This window comes from Elgaria multicarinata, chromosome 10 (genome assembly GCF_023053635.1).
Source record: "Elgaria multicarinata webbii isolate HBS135686 ecotype San Diego chromosome 10, rElgMul1.1.pri, whole genome shotgun sequence".
NCBI classification, from domain to species: Eukaryota; Metazoa; Chordata; class Lepidosauria; order Squamata; family Anguidae; genus Elgaria; species Elgaria multicarinata.
The window spans coordinates 42695545-42721084 of NC_086180.1; positions in this window are offsets into that span (position 1 = coordinate 42695545).

The window sequence follows — 25540 nt, forward strand, 5'->3', positions numbered from 1 at the left end:
CTGTGTATAGACTCTCTGCACACAGATCTCACACAGACATGTGGAATTTGGAAGCAGGGAGAGTGGATCGCATGTTGCTCACCCTCTATATGTTCATTCTACAAGCTTTCTGATCATGCAAAAAAGAGCTTCATGAGTTCATCATCTAAGGTCCTCCTCCGGGTGCCTACTTGAGAGAGGTTCGGAAGACAGCAACAAGGAAGAGGGTGTTCTCTGTTGTAGCCCCCCAATTATGGAATGATTTTCACCACAAGGCTCCCTGGTGCCAACATTACTATAATTTTGGCACCAGGTCAAGACTTTTCTCTTTTCCCAGGCATTTAGCAATATGCGATTAGCTCCATTGATCTAGGATCTGTTTTTAGGTTTGGCTGACAGCTTAAAGTTGTTTATAGTTGTTTTCAGATGTATGTTTTTATGGTTTTAAATTTTGTATATCATTTTTAATTGTTTTAATCTTATGTAAATTGCCTAGACAGCTTCAGCTATGGGGCAGTATAGAAATAATAATAATAATAATAATAATAATAATAATAATAATAATACAAAGTGAGTGATTGTGGCAACAGCAAAGGAGATGACAAAGGAGATGACTAGCCCTCCATGGTACCTCTGTAAAGTTTGCTACATGATGTGGCAAATGTTTGTTCAAAACCACTGAAAGTAAACGTCATAGGGTTTGTCTAGATACACAAACACTCACTCACACACACACTCATTCTAAGGAAGTTTAATTGGATTGCATTGAAGATCATCGAATCAAGCCAAATGAAACCAATTCTCCTCTGAAATCCATGGTGACTCCAGTGTAGCACTGGCTTAAAAGATAAGCAGTTGAACCTCTGAGCCAGCTCTGTGTTATTTATTTTAATATTATCGCAAGGGCTAATGGATTTGACCCTTATATCTCTATTTCCCCCTGAGGTCTTTTGCATGAGCTGCTAAACTCTATAGAAAAGACTTCCTCAAATAAATAAATAATTAACACACACAAGTGGCTGCTTCTTCCCGGCTGCTTCATGCACTATTCCCGTAAAGTGATGATTCACCGTGCTTGGAGTCTGTGAATATTTGTGCAGGGTCCTTGGGGGGTTCTGCGACTAAAACTCTACAGACTGTAAACAATTTATAAGGCTGTTGGTAAGTCATATTTATGGAGATCTTGAGCCCTGTAAAACAGGTGGGTTTCTACACTGCATGGCACTTAGAAAGGAACCTTTTCTTTTCACTGTGTGCATTTATGGATTTGTCTCAAGCTCTGCTTCTCTAGTAGAGTATTATCATTTGCATCATAATTTGTATTGCAATGAAGACATTATGACAAATTACACCTTGATATTCCAGTATTCTATCCTGCCGGTTAGGCCTTAGGGCTACCAAAGTTAAAGGGAAGAGGTCTATCTGTTTGAGTACTATATGACAAAAGCTACTGAGCCATTTTTGCGGTTTTTGTGTTATGTCATAAACAACTCAGGACGAGGATACCTAGTTGAATGCCCTCCCCTATATACACCAAATCAACTGCCATGATGTTCTGAGGAGGACTTTTTGGTCAATGTGTTGAACAAATGTGTTGTTAGGAAATGGCATATAAGTGGCTCTTCTCGGTAGTGGCACCCACCTTCTGGAACACTCACCCACATATGGTTCAAGTAGAAGAAACTATGATGAGCTTCAAATGCCTCTTGAAAATGCCTGTGTTCATTCAGGCTTTCCCTGACTTCGATGATGACACTGCCGTATTTTACTGCTCTTGTAATATTTCTAGGGCATTTTTGTTTTATAATGTTTTTTTATTGTATTGTATGTGATTTTATGCAAACCACTTGGAGATTCTGATATTTTATGTATTTGTTTATTTATTTATTTATTACATATTTATACTGCCCAACAGCCTAGGCTTTCAGGGCAGTTTACAACTAAAGCCATAATATAGTAATCCAGATTAAAACTTTAAACTTTAAAAATCACATAAAACCAGAAAAAGTTACAGTCCAGGGAAGGCTTGTCTAATATATATATATATATATATATATATATATATATATATATATGTGTGTGTGTGTGTGTGTGTGTGTGTGTGTGTGTGTGTGTGTGTATGTGAAGAGGTGCTTAAAAGATAATACATTTTCTGCCTCCCAAACTGCACAAGGGAGAGGTTTTCAGAGGGAGGATGCCACTACAGAGAAGGCTTGCTGTCAAGGTTCTTCATGATGACATTCTTTTCATCTTGGAATGATGAGCAGGGCCTCCTCTGAAGATTGCTAGTATCCTGGTCCGAAGTTGTTTAGGGCTTTATAAGATAATAGCATGACCTAGTACATGGCTCAGTAGCTAACAGGCAGCCAGTGCAGGGCTAGGCGTGATAGTGGTATAGACACAGCTTAAATAAAAGAGAGAGAGAGAGGGAAAGCACACACAAAAATACCAAGATGCTTTATCCATAGAACTGTGGGAAATGTTGTTCTAGGACTAGCTTTGGTGTTGTTGTTTTTTAAGCATACTGTCACCAAATAGCACAAGCTGCCCCAATTTTGGGTACTGTTTGCCTTGCAGCAGATGGAGCCTCAATATATAATTAAAGTAATATGGAGATACTGAAGAAGGAAAACTACAAACTGACAAACAGATGAGGTCAAATGACGCACTTTTGTTTTGTTTTAATAACTGATAGAGAAGATTAGTTATTGATGGATGGGCATGATAGATGGATGCTTCATTGATAATGAAATGATTTCCTATGGCAAACTCTGGAGCAGAACCAAATCATTGACATTGCGTAGAGCTTAGACATGTAAGAGGTAATTTGCTGGGGAAATGTGGGCATTACACTACTTGGTAGTGCAGTAATATCAGCTGGCTCATATTGATTGCATATCTGTTATTGTATATGAATTGGCTGGATGGAATGTTTGGACATTTTGGTGTGCATAGAAGCTAATGAACTGTGAGGCCCCAGTGCTATGTACTAGGGGTGTGCACGGACCCCCCACTCCGCTTCTCTTCCAGATCCGCGATTTATGGATTGGGCCACTCTGCTCGGCCCCCGCTCCGCCTATGTCCGCTCCGCTCCGCTGCGGAGCTCCGGATCCGGATCGGAGCTCCGTTTCCCCCCCTCAATAGGCTTGCATTGAAAGCTAAAAAAGTATACAACTTTTTTTCTGTTAAAGTTAGAAACGTCAAGTTTGGCACCATGACACCTCATGGACGTATACACACGCACGCCAAGTTTCAAGCCCATCCCATCATCCCCTGATTTTTGGGGAATTTTTGAAAATCGGGCACCCCATTCACACTCCTTTCGATAGCTCCGTCGATTTGCACGTTAGAAACCTCAAACTCGGCACCATGATAGCTTATCCAGGGATACACATGCACGCCAAGACTCAAGGCTATCCCATCATCCCCTGATTTTTGGCGGGGCTCTAACCTCTAACGCACCACCTATAACCCCAATTCACACCCCTTTCAATAGCTCCGTCAATTTGCACGTTAGAAACCTCAAAATTGCTACCATGATAGCTTATCCATGTGTTCACATGGATGCCAAGTTTCAAGCCAATCCCATCATCCCTGATTTTTGGGGAATTTTTGAAAATCGGACACCCCATTCACACCCCTTTTGATAGCTCCGTCAATTCGCACGTTAGAAACCTCAAACTTGGCACCATGATAGCTTATCCAGGGATACACATGCATGCCAAGACTCAAGGCAATCCCATCATCCCCTGATTTTTGGTGGGGTAAACCTTTTCACTCACCCCAAATCAAGTCCCATCTTACAACTACGTCAATTTGCACATCAAAAACCTCACCTTCAGTACCATGACAGCTTATCCATGTGTCCACAAGGACACCAAGTTTCAAGCCAATCCCATCATCCCCTGATTTTTGGGGAATTTTTGAAAATCGGGCAGCCCATTCACACCCCTTTCGATAGCTCCGTCAATTTGCATGTTAGAAACGTCAAACCTGGCACCATGATAGCTTATCCAGGGATACACATGAATGCCAAGACTCAACGCAATCCCATCATCCCCTGATTTTTGGCGGGGCTCTAACATTTTAACTCACCCCAAATCAAGTCCCATTTACAACTACGTCAATTTGCATGTCAGAAACCTCATCTTCAGTCCCATGACAGCTTACCCATGTGTCCACATGGATGCCAAGTTTCAAGCCAATCCTATCATCCCCAGATTTTTGGGGAATTTATGAAAGTCGGACACCCCAGTATCTGCAGATAGCTCAATGGGCCCATTTCAAAGGAAATCCCAACATGCCATGAATTGGGGAGTAGAGATAAATCTAAATATGAATCTTCTTCCACACTTGAAAAATGGATTTGGAACTTGAGCACAGGAAGGACTTCTCCCCTGAGTCAAAGCAAGACACACAAAAACCAAACCATCCCTGAGAGGCGGGCAGGGGAGGAGGGAGGGAAGGCAGGCAGGCAGCAGACATTTCTGGGGGCACAAGGAAGTGAGCCAAGGATAGTTTCAAAGCAAGTAATGCATATAAAATGGAATAAATAAATAAATAAATAAACAAAGGAGGGGTGGAATTAAAAGCAGCAGTGTTGCAGAATAAACAACAAGAAGAATTTTTTTAAAAAAGGCTATATCTGTCTTTTACCAGTAAGAGGGGAGTGGATGTGCCCTAGAGGAGGGGGAATCATCTGCCAATTTGACAGGTCCTGTCTAGGTACCAGTCTTTAAGAGCAAACTATCAATTCAACTCATGATAGGCATTCACTCCAGTGATTTACCTTTGGAGAGCTCTGGGGGGCGGAGCTGGCCGCCTGAGCAATGGCGGGTTTCTTCTGAGGCTCTAAGCGGCGTTTGCCGGAAAAAGCAATTATCTCTCTTCTAATGGGCATAAATCTTTGAGCAAACGACAGAAAATGATTATAAAAGTCACAGGAGCTGGAAAAGCAGAGAGATTTGAAGAAGGGAGGTGAGATGATTGATATTTAATACAATGTCTGTGTAAACGGCAACACTATCGAAACCGAAAGTAACACTGACGCAGTTTAAAAAGAAGGAATTTATGCTTGCTGGACATTGATTTGTGTTATAACCTTTCATTCTTATCTCACATGGGAAAGATTGAAATGCTGGCTTTGTAAGGTGGAAGTTGTTGATTGGATTTATTGGCGTGGTGAGAAGGGGGGGAGAGAAGGTGGAAGAAGCTGCATTCGGCATTCGGTGAGGGAGATGTGGGAAGCTGAGAGGCTGCGAATGATTAAACTGATCCCCTCTAGTGAATGCTGTTGTGAACTGGATATTCCCCCCCCCCTCATGAAGAAGGAAAAAGTGTTTGATATATAACAGAGAAGCCAGCATAAGTTGCTAAGGAAGTGAGTTACACTCTAAGATTTATGCCCTACCCAGAAGAGTCCCATGCCTAACGTTAAAAGAAAGATCAAAAGTTGGGCAAAGCTCAATATACAAAAAAAGAAAAAGAAAAAAAAAAGAAAAAAAGAAGAAAAAAAAATAAGAAACCTTCAAATCATAAAAAAAGGAACTTTCAAATCATAATTTGGCATACCTCTCCCTCCTGGAAAGGACAGCCCCTGGAGTTGAGCAAGAGGAGGAAGATAAAGACCCAGTCCCTTTGGATACAATACCAAATAAAGAAAAAAATATGACTGAAGGAGGAGAAAGTGGTAGTAACCCTCCCTCGTTGATGGAGATCAGGCCCATTATAGCTGAAAATAACATTGTTATATTTTAAAAAAATGGATCAGCATATGAGTGAATTTAGACATCAATTGTGTATTTAGCGGATAAAAAGGCGGAAAATTCGGATAAGATCAAAAAGATAGAGGCTAAAGCGGATTTGGACCAGAAGAAATAAGAGGCTTTTGAGAAATCAACTAATATACAATTTAAAGAATGGGTACTGTGATCGATTGCCTTGGAAGATTAATCTAGTAGATCTACTTTTTGAATAAAGCAGCTAAAGGAGTCGCAGGGAGAAGATCTTAGAGAAATCATCGTGAACTGGTTCAAGGAGCTGATGCCTGATATATCAATAGACGGATTGGATCCGGATCGAGTCCATCGTGTGTGGGGGGGGGCAAAACCACAAAGGGGCAAGAGACATTTTGGTGAAATTTGGTAATTATTATAAAAAAGAGCAAATTATGAAAGAATTGAGATTTAAGAATCAGATATAATATAAAGGCAAACCAGTGCAAATTTACAATGATCTTTCTCAATGTACATTAAATTGGAGACGTAGTCTTAAACCAATAACGGAAACATTAATGAAGAATAAAATTCCTTATGCATGGGGTTACCCGGTTTTTTTAAGATTTACATATGGGAGGAGGGAACATAGAGTAACCTCATTGGATCAAGGTAAAGATTTGCTGAAGAGGCTGGGTCTGGATGGGGAAGCAGATGGGGCTGGAGTGGGTGGGGGAGGGAATGAGGTTGGGACATCTGGAGAGTAAGAGAATTGTTAATTATGTTTGGAGATAATTGCAAATAAAAATGCTAATATAGAAACCTGCCGGCCAGGCGCAGCACTGCCTCCCCCCTCCCCCTTTAAAGTAGATGGCTGGAGTACTAGACTCACGGGGATATGGGGGGGGATTAGAGTGGGGGGGTGGGGAGGGGGGGAAGGTAGGGGAGGAGGGATTGGGGTAGGAGGGTGGGGGTTTTATGTATGGAGTTTGTGTTTTTATGTAAGCAAGTTTGAACTGCTGAGCACAAGGGATCGGAAGAGATTTCAAAAGGGTGATTATGGATAAAAAGATAAAGGTATCAACACTCAATGTTAAAGGTTTAGGGGCAGTCGTGAAAAGGAAGAGAATAGAACAAATGCTTAATAAAGAGGGATCAGATATTATAATGATCCAAGAGACACACCAAGGCTCCGAGAATTCGAATATGATAAAATTAAAGTGGCTAGCCTATTATGAAAAGTCATTAGGGACATCAAAAAAAAAATGGAGTGGCCACTTTGATTTCAAAAAAAAGTGGGTTTACATTAGAAGAGGTAAAAAAGGATGATAAGGGTAGATATCTTATGTTAAAAGGTAAAATTGAGGGAAAGGTCTATACTTTGATTAATGTTTATGCCCCAAATGAGAGGCATAGAGAGTTTTTTATAAAGTTGTTTAAAGAAATAGAAGAATTTAAGGAGGGGTATGCTATATTAGCTGGGGATTTTAATATGGTTATGGATAATAAAAGAGACAGGTCAAATCCCACTAATGCTGAAAAGAGGAACAATATGACTATATTGAATAAATTAGTAAAAGAAAATGATTATTTAGATTCGTGGCGCTTACTTAACGGGAATAGGCCTGGATTCTCATACTTTTCCCCAGTTCATTATACATACTCCAGGATAGATCATATATTTGTTTCAAAAGACTTTGCAACGAGGATTTGTAAAATGGAAATGGGGGTAATAAAAGTAACTGATCGTGCCTTGTTAAGTTTAGAATTTACAGTTAAGAAAGATTATAAAGAGGCATATAGATGGAAGTTGAACACAAAGATATTGAAATACAATAAAATAGTAGATAAAATTCGGAAGGAACTGTCGGAGTCATGGGAAATTAATGAAAAAGGAGGAACAGCTGGGTCAGTCATTTGGGACACCATGAAGGCTGTAGCAAGAGGAATCTGTATTAGAGAAACATGTAGTTTAAAAAGACAACAACGTGCAGAACAGGAAAAGTTAGAGATAGAAATTAAAAACTTGGAGGAAAGATATTGGCGAAGTAAAGATAAATATAAATTAGTGGAAATACAAGCTAAGAAGAAACAATTAGAAAATTTAAATATAGAAGAGATTCAAAAGAATTTAATGTATATGAAAAGGGAATATTTTGAAAACAGTGATAAGAACTCGAGGTTGCTTGCCAAGCTCACACAAAAAGAAAAAGGGAGGAATGGGATAGAAACGTTGAAAGATAGCCGAGGGAATTATTGTCATGCAATGAAAGCTAAAATAAAAAATTTTCAGGAATTTTATCAGGAATTGTACAAGGGTAAAGAAATTCAACAAGAAAAGGTGGAGGAGTATATTGGAAGGTTTATAAAGAAGGAAATAAAATCAGAATATAAGGAGTTAATGGAGTCAGTAATAACTCAAAGAGAAGTTGAAGAGGTTATTGATAAGTTAAAAGTGGGTAAATCACCAGGAGCAGATGGTTTGGGTCCAGAATATTATAAGGTCTTCAAAGATTGTTTAGTTCCAAAATTAATGGAACTTTATAATAGGATATTATCAGGAGAGAAGATACCCGAATCATGGGAACATTCAGTGATAATTCTGATCCCAAAACCAGATAAAGATTTGACTAATCCCGATTCTTATAGACCTATTTCTTTAATAAATCAGGATGCTAAAATTTTTACATCTATTATGGCCAAACGACTAAATAAATTTTTGGCAGAATATATAGGAGCAGATCAATGTGGGTTTGTGGTAGGAAGACATATGCATAATTTAGTGGGTAGAGTTTTAAATGTAATAAATGTAATAAAAAAAGCAAATATTAAGGCAGGTATTATGGCATTAGATATTTTTAAAGCTTTTGATTGTGTGAGCTGGCAGGCACTAAAGAGTATTATAGATAAATTGGGATTTGGAAATAAATTTAAAAATGTAATAGAACAGCTATATTCCCAAAATACGGCGGTAGTGGTGGTAAATGACGGACTTACTGAAAAGATACGACTAGCCAGAGGAACAAGACAAGGATGTCCGCTCTCGCCGGTCCTTTTTGTAATGGTTATGGAAGTTTTGGCGAAGGCACTAAGGGAGGATAAAGAATTAGAAGGAATTGGAGAGGTAAGGGAAATAAAGCTAAACATGTTTGCGGATGATACTTTATTGACCATTAAGAATCCATTAAGAAAATTAGAAAGAATTAAATATCAGTTGAGGGAATTTGAGGAAATTACAGGGTTAAAAATAAATTGGTCTAAATCAGAGATGATGTTGTTTAACTATACTAAGAAGGAAGAAAAGGATTGGGAATTTAAGGGAATGGAATTGAAAGTTAAGAACGAGATTAAATATTTGGGAATTAAAATTACAAAAAATCTAGAGAATTTAGAAAGGGAAAATTTAACGAGGTTAAAGAAGGAGGTACTAGAGAAATTGGAAAAATATAAAAGATTAAATTTATCTTGGTTTGGGAGAATAGCTTTGATAAAAATGAAGATATTAGCTAAAATTAATTTTGTATTTAGGATGTTACCTATAAAAATATCAGAAACCGAGATAAAAAGTTGGCAAAATATTATTAATAAATATTGTAATGGAGAAAAGAGAGCAAGAGTGAATAAAAATAATTGGTACCTAAGCCAAAAAAAGGGGGGAATGGGTCTCCCAAACATAAAATTATACTACGTAGCAAATAGATTAAGACATGTTGTAGAAGCAATTATGGGAGTAGGAGATTTATATTGGATGGAAGAAAAAATCATAAGTAAGGTAGAGATGAATCTGGAGAATGCTTTTTTTAAAGATGGAGGAAGAAAGTGGGTTGGAAGTATAGATAATCCACTCCTGAGGACTCAATGGGAAATTTGGAGTAAATTTAAAGGGAAGCTGCTTCCGAGCAACTCTCCCTTAGCACCGATAATAATGTTAAAGAATTTCCCAGAGGATCTAAAGGGTAGATTATGTAAAATATTAAAAGAGAAAAATAAAATAAAATTAAAGGATTGGGTAAGAGATATTAAAACAAGAGAAGATATGGAAAATTTGTTAAAGGAGAAGAAGCTATCTTGGCTAGAATATGGTCAATTAGAACAATGGAATAAAAAGTGGATTAAAGATAATAGAATGTGCAGAAAGATGACGAGGTTTGAAGAATTAGTAGTAAGTAAGGAGAAAGGAAAAGGAAGTAGTATAGTTTCAAAAGGATTAATGAGTGAAATATATAAAATATTGTTAGAGAAGGAGTTTAGAGAGAATACAGAGAAAATGATTTGGGAATCAGATTTGAAGATACAAATAGGGCGACAGAGCTGGGAGGGACTATGGAAACAAAGAGTGTTGAGAAGTTTATCAGTAAGAATAAAGGAGAATTATTTTAAAATTTTATGGAGGTGGTACCTAACCCCGGTTAGATTGAATAAGATAAGTGATCAACATTCAGCAAATTGTTGGAGAGGATGTGGGGGAAAAGGAACGTATTTACATATGTGGTGGCAATGCAAATATGTACAAAGATTATGGAAGATGGTGTTTTCAGAAATTGAAGAAATAGTGGGAATGAAAATAGAACAAACACCAAAAATAGCATTGCTGTCACTATTTGAAGATATAAAGTGTGGAAAAGGAACTATAGAGCTGATATCGAGTTTGTTGGTTGCAGCACGATTGATGATAGCTAGGAACTGGAAGATCCAAGGGGAATATTCTATTGAGGAATGGTATAAAGTAGTATGGGACATAGCCATTAATGATAAACTGACATGCAATATTAAGTGGAGAAAAGGCGTAACTAAAATAAATGAGTTCGAAGGAATCTGGAAACAGTTCCTAGTGTTTGTGTTTACTAAGGGAAGTGGGAAACCACCAGCAGAAGAAATGATTAGATTTTGGACTCAAGAATGATCCCGAGGTGGGGGGTGCACATTTATGTTAAGAATGAAGATGTTGTAGTGTGATAAGGCATATGTAATAGTTTTTGATATTTGTACTCAACAATTATTCAATATGTATGCAGCAGATATTTGATGTATTTTTTTTCTTATTGTGTTAGTTTCAGTTATATTTTGGAAATGTTTATCTATGTTTATATAGTGTTGAAAATGAATAAAAATTATTATATAAAAAAAAAACCTTTGGAGAGCTCTGATGGCCCTCCAAGGACAGGAGAGTGCACAGGGCACGTCCTTGCCCTAGGGGAGCTCACCCCCTTGCACCACATCTATTCAGTTTTTCCCCGAAGTTAGGGTGGGTAGCAGTACTGTGCTTTTTCTATCTCTTATTATTGGCTTAGTATATGATTTCAGGTTGTGTTTGCGCATTTGGTGGGGCTACTGTTTTAAAAAACACTGGGAAAAGTCCGTTCAGACTAAGAAAGAGAAGTTCCCAGAATCCCAAGTTACCCGTTTTGCCTATCCCCTCTTCCAACTTTGGGATCGTGTGATCATGACCGGGAGTTGACTCTGCCCCTCAGCCCTTCGAAAAAGGTATTTTCCAGCTGTTTTACCCAATTTTTCCAAAAATTCTAGCAAGTGAACCGCAGCACGCAGAGAGCTGAGAGTAGGCTCAAAATGACCCCCAGCCACGACTCTCTAAGCACAAGAAGTTTCAGAAAGATAGCTTAAAAAACAACAGTTATCCCCTATTCTTTTCCTCAATGCAATCCTATGGGCGAAATTTTTCAAAATGGCGATCGGATCGGTCCGCAAAAAGAGAAGTGCTCTGCGTATGGCCGCTTCTCTTCGTTGTGCTTCTACGGGTCTCCGGTCCGCTTCTACTCTGCCTCTGGGCAAGGCGAAGCAGGCCAATTCGCTTCTGATTCTCCGCTTCTAATCGGAGCGGAGCACATCCCTACTATGTACACCTGGCAGGAACTCAGGAGGAGGAGGGATGGTCACAGGTGGGTCTACTTAGGGCATTGAGGGGATTTAGGTACCTGAATTCATCTTGCCATTGGAATGATTTGGGTTGGCAAAGATTAGCAGTTACTGAAGTATACTGGACTCCATCTTTCACTATTCTGTTACCTCCTCTTGGATCCATGACTTCTAGGCAGCAAATTGGATATCTAGTGAAGTGATGAAATATATCTAGCCCAGTGTAGTATGCTGGGTTTTTCTGGAACTGATGTCATTTGTATTGCCAATCAGAGAGCTCCTAATAACTGGATTTCATAGAAGCAAAGAAATGCATCAAACCACATAAACCATCCATTCTTCCTAGATTGTCGGACAATAATCTGGTCAAAGAGTACAGGTCCCAGAGACTCATATCATTCTTTCCATTATTTCAGGAACAATTTGTAACCTCAGCTATACCCAGAAAGCCAGGGGTAAATGTTGTCTGGGTTTTCTTCTGGAATAACATTATGCTTTAATAGAGTGGCAAACAAGGGCATTTCAGCCTCATGAGAATGCAGTGTATGAAGTTACTACATGACAAGGATGAGAATGTGATGTGGTGCACCTTATGAAAAAGAAATCTATGACCTTTCTGGCTTAGAATTGACCTCTAACCCTGATGTGCAACATGGAAAGCCATATTATTATTTAGCAGATGCTATATCATTTCTAATCCACCCAACAGCCAATAACTAAATTCTACCTTTCAACGATTTCATTTTCAAGGCTTTTTACAACATGTTTGTATAAAGTTGTTACAAACTCAGCAGAGCCAGGTTTCCACCTGTAGATCTTCCATAAAATGAAAGAGATTCCTTCACCATGTGTGTGATATCTACTCAGATCTTGGCTGCATTGGCCTTGGCAGTTGGGCAAAGAACAATGCCTTCCGGAAGCACTTACACTAGAGCAGGCTCCAGAAAGAAACACGGTTGAGTATATGAAGTTCATATACAAAATAAAAGAGTTCTCATTTTTCATGTTGTGCCTCTTGCATATTAACAGGATCCACAGAAGGTGCTGTGCCCAAAATCCTGAAACCATCATAATCTAAAACCCAGAGTAAATATGGAAGCAGAGAAGATAACAATGTTTGGATCAGGAAGTCAGTGCTGCTCCCTCCATGAGGTTCTCACAACAGAGAACTGCCTTGGTAGATGGTTTATTTATTTATTTTTATATACTATAAGCCCATCTCTCTGGTTTCAACAGTGACTAGACACAAGGGAGGACAGCAGGGCTCCCATAGAAAAACCAAGATTTTCTCACTAGATGAGTTAGAGTTGCCATAAATCCCCCTATTGCACAAACTATTAAGGTAAAGATGCTCTGAACTTGGGGAATCTCATGGCTTGTGGCTATATTTATGCCACTCTTAAAAAAAGCAAACCTTAAATTATTACCAGCACCCCAATGCTGAAAAAAACACCAGTGTGACCACCTTAAATAAATAGTAGAAGCTTTTAAATAAGCAAGTGAAACAGATGAAGCTTACCTACTCTTCTAGACTAATGCCCTAAAAGATGGACTCACCTATTTTTCTGTTCATTTCACAATCATCTTTTCTTTTCATTTTGTCAGGCATTGGCCACAAATGCCCCACCCCATCCTTTGGCACTGATGTTGACACAGGGAATCTCAAATCATGCCTGCAGGTGGGGATTTCTTTTTAGAGCCACCACTGCTGCATTTTAAATGACACAAGACACTGGTCCTGAAGCACGTTCCATGAAACCTGTTGGATGGTGAATTAAGAAAAATAAAATAAAAAAATCAGCTGGACATGTGTATATTTGATGGCATGCCAGAATCTAGTCTTCCAGCAGGCTTCTCTATGTCTCAGAGCTGCCAAATTAAGCGAGAGCCAGAGCTGGCCATTCAGGAATATCAGTGAGGCTGCTTCACACTGCACTCTGCAGTAGCTGAACCCCAGATCAAACAAGAGACAGAATTACTATAAATTAAAATGGGCAACTTATCTAGAACATAGGAAGTTCACAGGTGGAATCTCTGGATCTTGGCAAGTCTACAATGAATGTAAATTTGTTTTCTTTATAGGATAATAGAATATGTGTATAATCTATAGCTGTACCCACACGATAAATTGCATTTGTGAAGCTATCCACTATTGAAAACAGTCTTTCTCTGGGTTTGCATGAAGCAATATAATGCTTCTCTCTCCTCTTGGATCTCTTAAGATGCATTTGTCACACGGTAGAAGGAAAATCAAACATGTTTTGTCTTAGAATGCTGTTCGAAATTGATATTGAATTTATGTGAAAAACACTTCTTCCATTGCAATATTGAACTGTTGCATGCCCATTAAAGCATTATTGCTTAATAAGCAGCCCAAAGTGTTCATTCTTCCATTAGAAGTTAATCACATGTTTTGTATTATGCAGATTTTGAGGACAGCACAAAGCTAGAAAAAGCCTAACTTATCACTGATGTGAGTTACTTGGACATAGTTTATGCATTTGTCTTCTGTACAGAAGTGGAAATGTCACGGCTATAATCTTTTAAAATCTTCATACATTATATATTTAGTACAAAAAGACTTTTGCATCATTAGTTCAATCAAGCAATTATTTAGATTCCTAATCTTTGTGTTAAGAGGGCCTTTAAGGCCTCCATTGGAGCAAAGGAGGGAAAATGCACCTTCCAGAGTCTCCTGAAAGTGCACAATTTCCCTGCAAAGCTAATGACGACTGCCATTAGCATGGTGGGGAAAATGTGCACTTTCTAGAGGTTCCAGAAAGTGTTAAACCACCCCCACCCACCCCCGCTCCAATGGGAGCCTTAACACTTGCATTAAGCGGGCTTTTAAGGCCCTTACTGGAACAGGGGAAGCAGGAATGCATGCTTTTCAGAGCCTCCGGAAAATGTGTTTCCCTCTGCTGTGTTAATGGCAGCCAATGTGGTTCGGTGCCAGGTGGTTGTGAGCCTTGTGAGCACTTGGCAGGGGCTTGTGAGGTCCAGTTTGTGGGGGACAGGCTAAAGTGGTAGCCCCTACCTTTGGAATTGTACATGTGCAGCCTTCCAACTTATGTCGATATAAGTAGAGTAGTGTGTACAAGCAAAACTTGAGTTCTTTCCAATATTGTACCTTGAAGCTTGTCCCATCATACGTCCATATCAGATTGTGCTAGCTGGTTTTTCCTCTTTTCACATGAAAATTCAGCCATATTTTCATGTGATTTCCACCCCACCCCCCAATGTACACATAAATTGTGTGCATCTTTGAAATATACACATTCTTCTCCCATCAATTAAAACACATTTGAGCACATTTTTCAAAAGTACACATATTTTTCAAATAGATGCATGCTGTCAAATTGATTTTTTTTGGTCCACTAATCACATTGCAGACTCTTATCTTACAGAACAGTTCTTTTGACTGGTCACTCGATGACTCCATCTGCTGGTTCCATTTTAGCATTGCAGATGGATGCAATGGTGCTGAGGTGCAGAATATTTGTACAGGTATTTCCCTTTCCCCATTGCCTTGAACTTCTTGTTTGCTGCCTGTCATTTCTTGCCCGTTTTTCTGCAGCTCCAATGGCTGCTGCCCATAGCAACTCTTCATGGGTTTTCTCAAGCCAATTCTTCCTGACTTCTTTCTTCAGCTGAAGACTCCAGTCACATATTGCAGTGAGGTCATTCTTCATTTTCATCAGGATTGCAGCAGGAGGGAAAGGGTTAACCTCCCCTCATAAACTGCAATCCCAATAATTATTATAATTTCTCCTGCAAAAAAATGAGCAAAACAGAAAACAATGGCATCATCAAGTCTGATTTTCTGTAACATGTATTTCACTAGACAAAGCTGCTAGAAAACCTTCAATTAATGGCAATAATAATAAAACAAAAATAATTTATTACCATTGTTGTTGTTGTTAGTATTAGTGTTATTATTATTATTGACAATCAGGTTTTAAATGTGAAATTGTATTGACCCTCTCATGCATCCTTTAAATGCAAGGATTCTATGTAGGAGCACAACATTAGAAAACCAAAGATTTTTGTCTAGCATACATCTGCTGCAATCTTTGTAGCACAGATGGATGTGCTTTATAAGACTGTGTCTCTTCCTTCTGGGAATAGTATCTGAATTGTCCTGGTTATCTTGTCATCTTAAACATAAACCAAGTAATAGATGAGAAATCACACATAAAATTGGTGTGTCACATTAGTTAAGCTCAAAGGGTTCCTAGTATCTCTGGACAGAAGGATTTGGGTTATGATAATATATGGCTATGTTTTGCTTCTGCATTTCATACCGTATTTTATGAATTTTGAAAACCCAGGTGCGCTCAGGAAAATAGCAAATGAGGGAGGGGGAATCACTTCACTGCAGCTGTTTTGGCTTTTGCTCCTCAAAGTTAGAATTATCTAAAGATCTTAAATTAATTCACTTTAATGGGACCAATCAAATAAGATTTGACTTTCTGCTACAATAAATGCAAGTTCAAGAAGCTGTATGCATCTTACAAATAAGATGCATGCAGCTCCTTGAACACTACCTTTTAAAAAGCATATCAGCTTGGGATTTGGGGGTTTAGAGCAGAGTTACTTAGTCCTTTTCCTACTCACCGTTTCACCACTTCAAAGCATCTCCCCAGCTGTGGTTCTCACTCACCCCAGCACACAAGATTCTGTGCTACAGTTTCGGAGGCAGGCAAAAACTTTTTTGTTTCAGCAGGCTTTTGGAACTATACTGGATCTGTGTTAATGTATTAGATTCCCCCCTTTTAACCTGTTACAGTTTTTATTTAAAAAAACCCACACATTTTTTAATTTTACTAAAGGATTAATTCTATTTTAACTTTTGTAATTTATATTTAAATGTTTTAATTGTACATGTTTTAATCTTGTAAACTGCCTTGAGTCCCAGTATGGGGAACAAGGTGGGATATAAACAATAATAATAATAATAATAATAATAATAATAATAATACATCTGTATTTCTACAGATTAACAAATCTTTTGCACCCTGTGGGGATTACAGATAAAAATTAAGGATGCAATCTAGCAAAAAGTATTCCCATAGGATTTAAGCATTTAACTGCACAATTCAGTTCCATTGTTTTTTGTATTGCATGAGCAATTCTTGTTATTTCATCAGGAACATACATCAGGTAGATGTATAAAAGTCTGGAGGAGACAATGACGTTAAGGGAGATCACACATATAAAACACATTTGTGCACGATCTTTGTTTTTCAGCAAGGGGATCCAAACATAAAGTCTAGCTTTTACACATCAATGTACTCCTGACTTTATACCGGTAGTGTGGTAATTCATGACTGGTATCCCTGACAGAGCAGAACACTCTTTTGGGAACATCCTCTATGGCATCAGTAATATAGAAAATATTTGGCAGACCACAAGCCAGAGCGTCATATGAATCAGTCTCAACTTATATGGTAATTTATTTATGTTGCTCTAATGGAATTAGAATTCAGGAGCATGTTGACACCGTATAACAAGATTTGAGTTTGCGTTAAGATTAGTCAGAGCCATGTCTACAAATTGAACTAAGGTATAAGACCCGTGGCATTGTTGCATACTGTTAGTGTATAAAACATTTGTTGCAATTATTCAAAAAGTAGGATGCAACAACTGGATTTTCAGTATATTGGGCCTCATTATATCAAAGTGTTAGAAATGTCAAAATTTCTGGAACTATTTTCAAAGTGGTCATTTACCTTGATTTAGATTGCATGAATCATTTACTTTGATTTAAATTATGTAAACAAATTATTCAGATGCCTTTGATTAAGAGAGCCACACGGAGAGCATCTGGATTAAAATAAATGGGGCAAGGAATAAAAGGAGCATGATAGTCAGAGTCTACTACCAACCACCTGATCAAGGGGAACATGAGGATGAAACTTTTGAGAAACAAATTGCCAGAGTTTCAAGGAAGTGTGATGTAGTAGTCATGGGGGACTTCAATTACCCTGATATCTGTTGGGGGACAAATTCTGCCAGAAGTGGCCCTTCCAAGAAATTCCTGACATGTGTGGGTGATAACTTTCTCCTACAGAAATTGGAGGAAGGAAGTAGAGGATCAGCTATCATTGAATTGATAATGACCAATAGGGATGACTTAGTGGGTAAAGTGGCAGTTACGGGAACTCTGGGGGAAAGTGACCACGTCAGACTTGAATTCTTGATTATAAAGGAGGCAAAAGCTGAGGGTAGCCATACACGTACTGTGGATTTTAGGAAAGCTGATTTTAATAATCTCAGAACCATGATAACTAAGGCCCCATGGCAAGTAGCCCTAATGAGAAAAGGTGTTCAAGATAAGTGGAACTTTTTTTAAAAAAGGATTTTTTAAAGGCACAATTACAAACAATTCCAACAAGGAAAAAAGATAGAAGGCAACAGAAGAAACCAATGTGGCTTCACAAAAAGCTTAGAGATGACCTGAAAACCAAAAAAGGGATACATATAGGAAGTGGAAGGAAGGCCAAGCCACAAAAGAAGAGTACAGACAGGTAGCACAGAAGTGCCGAAATGGCATCAGGAAGGCTAAAGCTGGGAATGAGCTGAGACTAGCAAGAGATGCTAAAAGCATTAAAAAGGCTTTCTTCAGATATGTGAGTAGTAAAAGACAGAGAAAATAAATGGTAGTTCAACTGCTTAATGATGATGGCAAATTGATAACAGATGACAAAGAAAAGGCTGAAGTGCTCAATTCCTACTTTAGCTCAGTCTTCTCCCAAAAGCGGGTCTATGACCCCCCTGGAAAAAGTGAAGTACAAGTTGAAGGGGCAGGATGGCAGTTTGAGATTGATAAACAAATGGTCAAGGAACACCTAATTTTTTATTTTCCCAGTATTTTAACACCTAATTTAACTTAAATTTAAACCTTGTTTTAATTCCGTATTTTAACCTATATCATTTTTGCTGTGTGGTTTTATCCTGGTTGTGCTTTTTATATTGTATTTTGTATTTGTATTTTTAGATAGTTGGTTGTTTTTTATGTTCTTCATGGTGTTAATTTTTGTGAACTACCCAGAGAGCTTAAGCTATTGGGCGGTATAAAAATGTAATAAATAAAATAAATAAAATAATTTCTTTGAACGAGTTCAAATCTCCAGGGCCCAATGAGCTGCATCTTAGAGTAATAAAGGAGCTGTTGGAAGAAGTCTCAGAACCACTCTCTATTATCTTTGCGAAATCAAGGAAAATGGGTGAGGTGCCGGATGACTGGAGGAGGGCTAATGTTGTCCCTATCTTTAAAAAAGGCAAAAAGGAGCAACCTGAGAACTACAGACCAGTCAGTCTGACATCCATCCCTGGGAAAATTTTGGGGCAGACTATAAAGAAGACAATCTGTAAGCACCTTATTTATTTATTTATTTATTTATTTTATTGCATTTATATACCGCCCCATAGCCGAAGATCTCTGGGCAGTTTACAAAAGTTGAAAACAGTAAACATTAGAAACATATATACAACGTTTAAAAACATAAAAAAATAAAAACAATGCAGTGATTACTAGAAGCCAGCATGGATTTGTCAAGAACAAATCCTGTCAGACTAATTTGACATCATTTTTTGATCAGGTAACCTCCCTTGTGGACTGGGGGAATGCTGTGGACATAATATATCTTGACTTCAGCAAAGGTTTTGACAAAGTACCCCATGATATTCTAATTAACAAATTAGCTAAAAGTGGACTAGATGGAACAACTATTAGGTGGCTCCACAGTTGGCTACAGAATCAGACTCAAAGAGTGCTTATGAATAGTAGCTTCCCAAATTGGGGGGAGGTAATGAGCGGAGTACCACAGGGCTCAGTCCTGGGCCCAGTGCTCTTCAACATTTTTATTAATGATTTGGACAAGGAGGTGCAGGGAACACTTATCAAATTTGTAAATGACACAAAATTGGGTGAGATAGCTAATACCCTGAAGCAAACTTCAAATTGATCTTGGAGCACTGGGCTGAAAACAACAGAATGAAATTTAATAGGGATAAATGCCAAGTTTTACACCTAGGAAAAAGAAACCAAATGCACAGTTACAATATGGGGAATACTTGGCTTTGCAATACTACAAATGAGAAGGATCTTGGAATTGTTGTAGATCAAAAGGTGAATATGAGCCAACAGTGTGATGTGGCTACAAAAAAAGGAAATGCTGTTTTGGGCTGCATTAATAGAAGTATAGCTTCCAAATCATGTGAGGTACTGGTTCCCCCCTATTCAGCACTGGTTAGGCCTCATCTTGAGTATTACATCCAGTTCTGGGCACCACACTTCAAGAAGGATGCAGACAAGCTGGAGTGTGTTCAGAGTAGGGCAACAAGGATGATCAGGGATCTGGAAACAAAGCCCTATGAGGAGAGACTAAGGCCTTAGCTAGACCTAAGGTTTATCCCGGGGTCATCCCTGCCTGCTCCCGGGATATCCTGTGTGTCATTTACATGAACAGGGATGACACCGGGACAATCCCGGGATAAACCTTAGGTCTAGCTAAGGCCTGAAAGGCATGTTTAGTCTGGAGAAGAGGGGAGACGTAATAGCACTCTTCAAATACTTGAAACTTTCTCACACAGAGGAGGGCCGGTATCTCTTCTCAATCATCCCAGAGTGCAGGACACTGAATAATGGGGTCAAGTTAAATGAAGAATTAACTTGAATAATGGGCTCAAGTTAATTCTGGCTGGACATCAGGAAAATCTTCCTGACTGTTAGAGCGATATGACAATGAAACCAATTAACTAGGGAGGTAGTGGGCTCTCCCACACTGGTGACATTCAAGAGGCAGCTGAACTGCCAACTCTAAGGTATGCTTTAAGGTGTGTTCCTGCATTGAGCAGGGGGTTGGACTTGATGGCCTTATAGGCCCCTTCCAACTCTACTATTCTATGATTCTTAAATTATTAAAACATGATCCTAAACAAAGTTTACATCAAAGCAACTCCCACCAAGTTCAATAGGGTTTAATCCCAAGCAAGTGTGTATAGCTATGGCAACAACAACAACAACAACAACAACAACAACAAGAAGACATGTATTTTTGAAGTTTTTATAAGACTCATTTGATGGCAAGACCAAACTCATCAGTTTCAAACCAGAACTACCCAACAATACATAAGAGCACCAGGTACTTACTAGCAACACTAAATTCTTACTCTTCAGCATGGTTACTGTACTTTGTGTCTTAAAGAGCTGCAAACAAGGAAGTGTCTCATATGCAAAGGTAGCTCTACTATCTTTGATGCATTATTTATATGGGCTAATCTTTCTAAATCAAAACACTGAAGCAGTTAATAGGACACCCTTGAATATGGATCAGCAGGTATCTTTGTTTTACTATCCTCAGCTTCAGACACTTATGAACAGAGAGACTGCTGATAGGACAAAATCTAAAGACTTTAGTCTTTAGAATACATGAATTGCTTACAAACCATATTTTTAATTATGCCACAAAGGTTCACATACAGAGATCTTCAGGCCTGATTTACATAGAAATGAACCACCGTCATTAATCCAGTAATTTAAAACATGTGAAGCTAACAACCAAAATGTTCTTCTGTGGCACAAAATTTGTTGTTATGAAATAAGGCTACCTTGGTTACATTGCACGTGGAGAAGGAAGCTTAGAATAAAGACACGGACACCAGAAATTGGGAATAAACTAGCCCAAAAGCAGAAGAGGCAGGGTTGGCCTTTATAGGCTCGGCTCACCCTTGCCTCACGTGGCATACATGTGGCAACACACAAGGTGCCCTATTCTGCTCCTCCCCACCCGCAACAGCTGTTTTCACACCAAAGCTGTCCTGGCTGGGCAGGTACCAGATTTCTTTTTAACCCTTCTAAGTTAGCATACTGACTTCCCAAGAGCCCTTCATATTCCTGAAACCACCTGAGCTGTTAGAAGAGACATCTAGATGTTATTAATAGGGAGGGGGAAACTTGTCAAGTTCATTTTTTTGACACTTTGTTGGATTTTCACAGTCGTAGACATTTGGTCCCATTTCCATGTAGATTTGCAAACTGCTAGAAAAAAATATGTGTGCAAGTTCATACATGTTTGGGGTGCATTTCTTCAAGCAGACAAGTTTTTGTACACACTTTTTAGGCATGTTTTAAAAATGTATACATTCATAACACCCAGCCTTGAAAAAAGGCAAAAGTTATTTTCTGTACATTTTTTATTAATATTCTCCATTTTTTGTGCATATCTTTTAGTTGCCAAATGTGTGTTCAGTGTTTGGGAAACTGCCAATTTTGAGTAATTGTGTCCCTGTTCATCCTGTGTCCCAGTTCATTTGGGGAGTGCAAATTACGTATGTTTGCATAAAAATGTGAGCCAAATGAAATGGACTTGCCATCAAATTGCAAGGCTCGGGAGACAATGTTTAAATTCCTTTCCCTTATGTCTATCATCATGTCAGTATAATCATGTAATAGGTCAAGTGAGCTCTCCTTACTTTAGAGCAGCTTCTGCTCTCTTGGAGTGTCTACATCTAGCCTTTATCTTGGATCCCTGTTACCATTTTCCTGCCACCGACTACCTTCCTTAAGAAAATCATCTTCACTAACACTCATTAGGTGCTTTTGGACATCTTGATCAAGTTGCCTCTGTTCAGAGACTTGTCCATCCTCAATGAAGATGCCAATGGTGTACACCAAATCTTTATCTAGAAATTATTTTAGAATTACAGTGATCATCTAGACATATTAGGTACACCCACCTTCTCCAGGTATTTATTTAATTTATTTATTTTAGTTTGTATAGATGCTTCTCCAGGGCTAGCTCTAGGTTTGAGGAAGCCCTGGGCAGAGTGTCCTCTGAGAAAAGTGTCCCTCTTGTGTCAGCTTGCCTGGCAGAAGACTCAGACAGCTAGATCTGGGAGCCTCAACTTAAATTTCCCACAATGCCCCAGATATGGGAGCATTGGCACTTTGTGGCTTCCAAACTCAGAGATGCTTTCAAAGGGGGTGCACAGGGAAGGCATCAGGGCTGGCCCAGATGATGGGCTGGAGGCTTTGGCTGAGGTAAGGCATATAGGATAACAGGCCTGTATGCCTCCCTTCAGTTAATACATTCTCAGAGATTCTTAGTGGTATTAAAGATCTGGATTGCTTCTTCTCTGCATTGCTTTTTCTCTTGTGAAAGATTCAACACAGCAAATTCTACCTAAGGCCATGGCTAGACGAAGGGGTTGGAGGGCAACGTTCTCACAATTTTATGATCGCAAGATTGATGCCCTGGTTTACACACAGCGTGCGACATCACAGCCACAATTTTTTTTGGAGGGGGGTTAAAGGAGCAGGAGCGCACAAGCCCTCATCGGAAAAGCGGTGAGTTGTTGTTGTTTATTTTTTATTGTTTGTTGTTTATTTTTATTTTTTTAAAAAAAACAACAACTTTGCCTTCCCCGACCCTTGCCCTCCTGAGAAGTTCTGTGCCCCGTGCCTGGCTCCTGGCTTCTCGCAGTTACTTGTGAGGAGCCAGGACAAACTGCGACGCCTGCCCACACTTTCCACGGTCTCTGGATCATCCCCGAGACCATGGAAAAAGTGGGATTAAAGGGCAAAGTGAAATCCTGGGCCAAGGGAGGGATCATCCTTCCCTGCTCCCAGGATCCCCTGTGAGTCCTGTGGACACACAGGGATGATCCCGGGCTATAGGCCTGGTCTAACCATGGCATAAGAGCACAATCCCATGTATGTTTAGACAGAAAAAAGTCCTCCAACTCCCAGCAATCCTTCACCCATTGTGTTGTGAGTTGTATGACATTTTTCTGTCTAAACACGCATAGGATTGTGCATTAGCTGTGTTATATATGATCAATTCATGAATGCCAAAAAAGGCTGCTGATGTAAAGTTAGAGCCAAATCTTCAGAAACTGGTTCATTTGGACACAAAAATAACCTTCTCAGTTGAAAAGGAAGCAGTTAGCAATAAATCTGTGTTACGAATAAAAATGTCACCACAGCTGAATATTTAGAAGAAGAGCTGTGGAAGCTTAACAATCATCTAGGCATGATTAATATATTATCACTTTTTATTATGAGGTAAAAACATGGGATTATATTTGAAACCATATTACTGTTATGAGCAATAAAAATGAATAGGCCTTAAATCAACCACTTGCTATAGTGTATTCTCTGCTCCGGTAAATAAATTATTTAAACAGGCTTGTGAACATTGTTGAAATAATTCCTGAGAAAAGAGGGAACTATCCCTGTAGTTCGGGCTATATTTAATTTAGATCCATAGATACATGCATGCTATACTCATAAATATTCTAAAAACTTCCATGCAGCATTTGGGGAACTGTACATCCTGGAGAGCATTAAGTCATGTTGTAACCTATTTAGCACAGCAGGCTATGGCAAAATGTTGAGAAGGCTCACCTAAACAAACAAACAAAAACAAGAGATAGACAGAAATTGCTTGGATATTCCAGTTCTGTCAGACTGACAACAAAACTGCTCAAATCGAAATAGCACTATTCATTGCCATGCATTGAAAGAGAAGGAAAGAGATATCCGGGGGGGGGGGGGGCTCCTGCACTCTGTGAAGGATCCTATCACACTTCAGAAGTCTCCATGAAGATAAGAGGCTCCCCACTTCAGAAGTTATGCTAAGGGGCAGAAGGATTGGCATGACTGCTGAGCAGGGCAGGGCTAAATAGGCAACCCCACTACTTCTTTTACCATGGTTATCCTAACATGGATAAAATATAAATCAAAGCATGGCTACTGATTTGGCTATTTAGTCCTTTGCTTCTTTAGAACTTCTAACTGGCAACAGTTGCTATTACATGGAGCAAGTGAGCGAGAAGATGGCAGAAAAGAGGTACAGTTGGGCAGGCTTAAAGAACTTGGTACAGAAACAGAGAAAGAGGGCCATTCGCAAAGTTTAAAAGTGGAGTTTTCTAATATAATTTCTTCCTCCTCCAATCTCACTCACTTTGTCCCATGATACTTTATGAAAAGAAACTGTAGATTCCTCAATGAAGCAGCATAATAATATCAAAATCATGTGCATGAACTCTACCCAATACAGTGATGTATTTATATGTTCATGATAAAAATACAGTGATGGAAGACTGGTAGATTCAGAGTCCTTGAAACTTGCATATTTAGGAATGTATTCTAGAGCCTAATCATGCAAATTAGCAGCCCCTAAAGTTACTTCAAAATCTAATGAAACAGCAGGGGGGTTGTAATGGGCATAATTATGAGTGTAAACATTTCAAAAATTTGCACAACTGATGTGTATGTTTGGAAAAATATGCATGGAAATATGCATGAGAACAATATGGCACAAGTTGAAAATCTATTGGGGAAAAAAAGAAAGTTTGAAAAGAGTTAAAGCGGCAAGGCCATGCATGTATAGACAGAAACAACTCTCACAATTTCCTGCATATCCACCAGTATGGCTGTCTAACTGAATCTTGAGAGTTGTAGGATTTCTTTTCTTCCTAAACGTGCATAGGATTGCTCCCTAAATACATGACTTTATAGCTGTCTTCATTAGAAAATAGATCACATCTCCCCCCACCACATGCATTAATGTAAAATATATTGTCCTTTATATTAAGGTTCTGCAGTAAATTTCAAGAGTCATATATGCTTTTACCAATATGTGTTAATGATGATTAAAATATTGTTTTCTTTGGATCTCTTTTTAAGGATGGAGAAATTTAACCCTAATTACAACTTTCGAACCACAAAGCAACCATATTGAACCATATTTACTTCTGACCAACTACAGCAGAGCAAGTGAATGCTGCGATATTCACATGGCCACATCAAGTAATAGCACCCAAGAGATTATGGACCAGATCAGAGCCAAAAATGCCACACTGCCCAAATTTCAGTACATGTTGATAATAGCATCTAACAGCTGAGCTCATGTCAAAATGATCTGTGCTGCACCTAGTGTTTATTATTACTTAAGTGGCAAGGA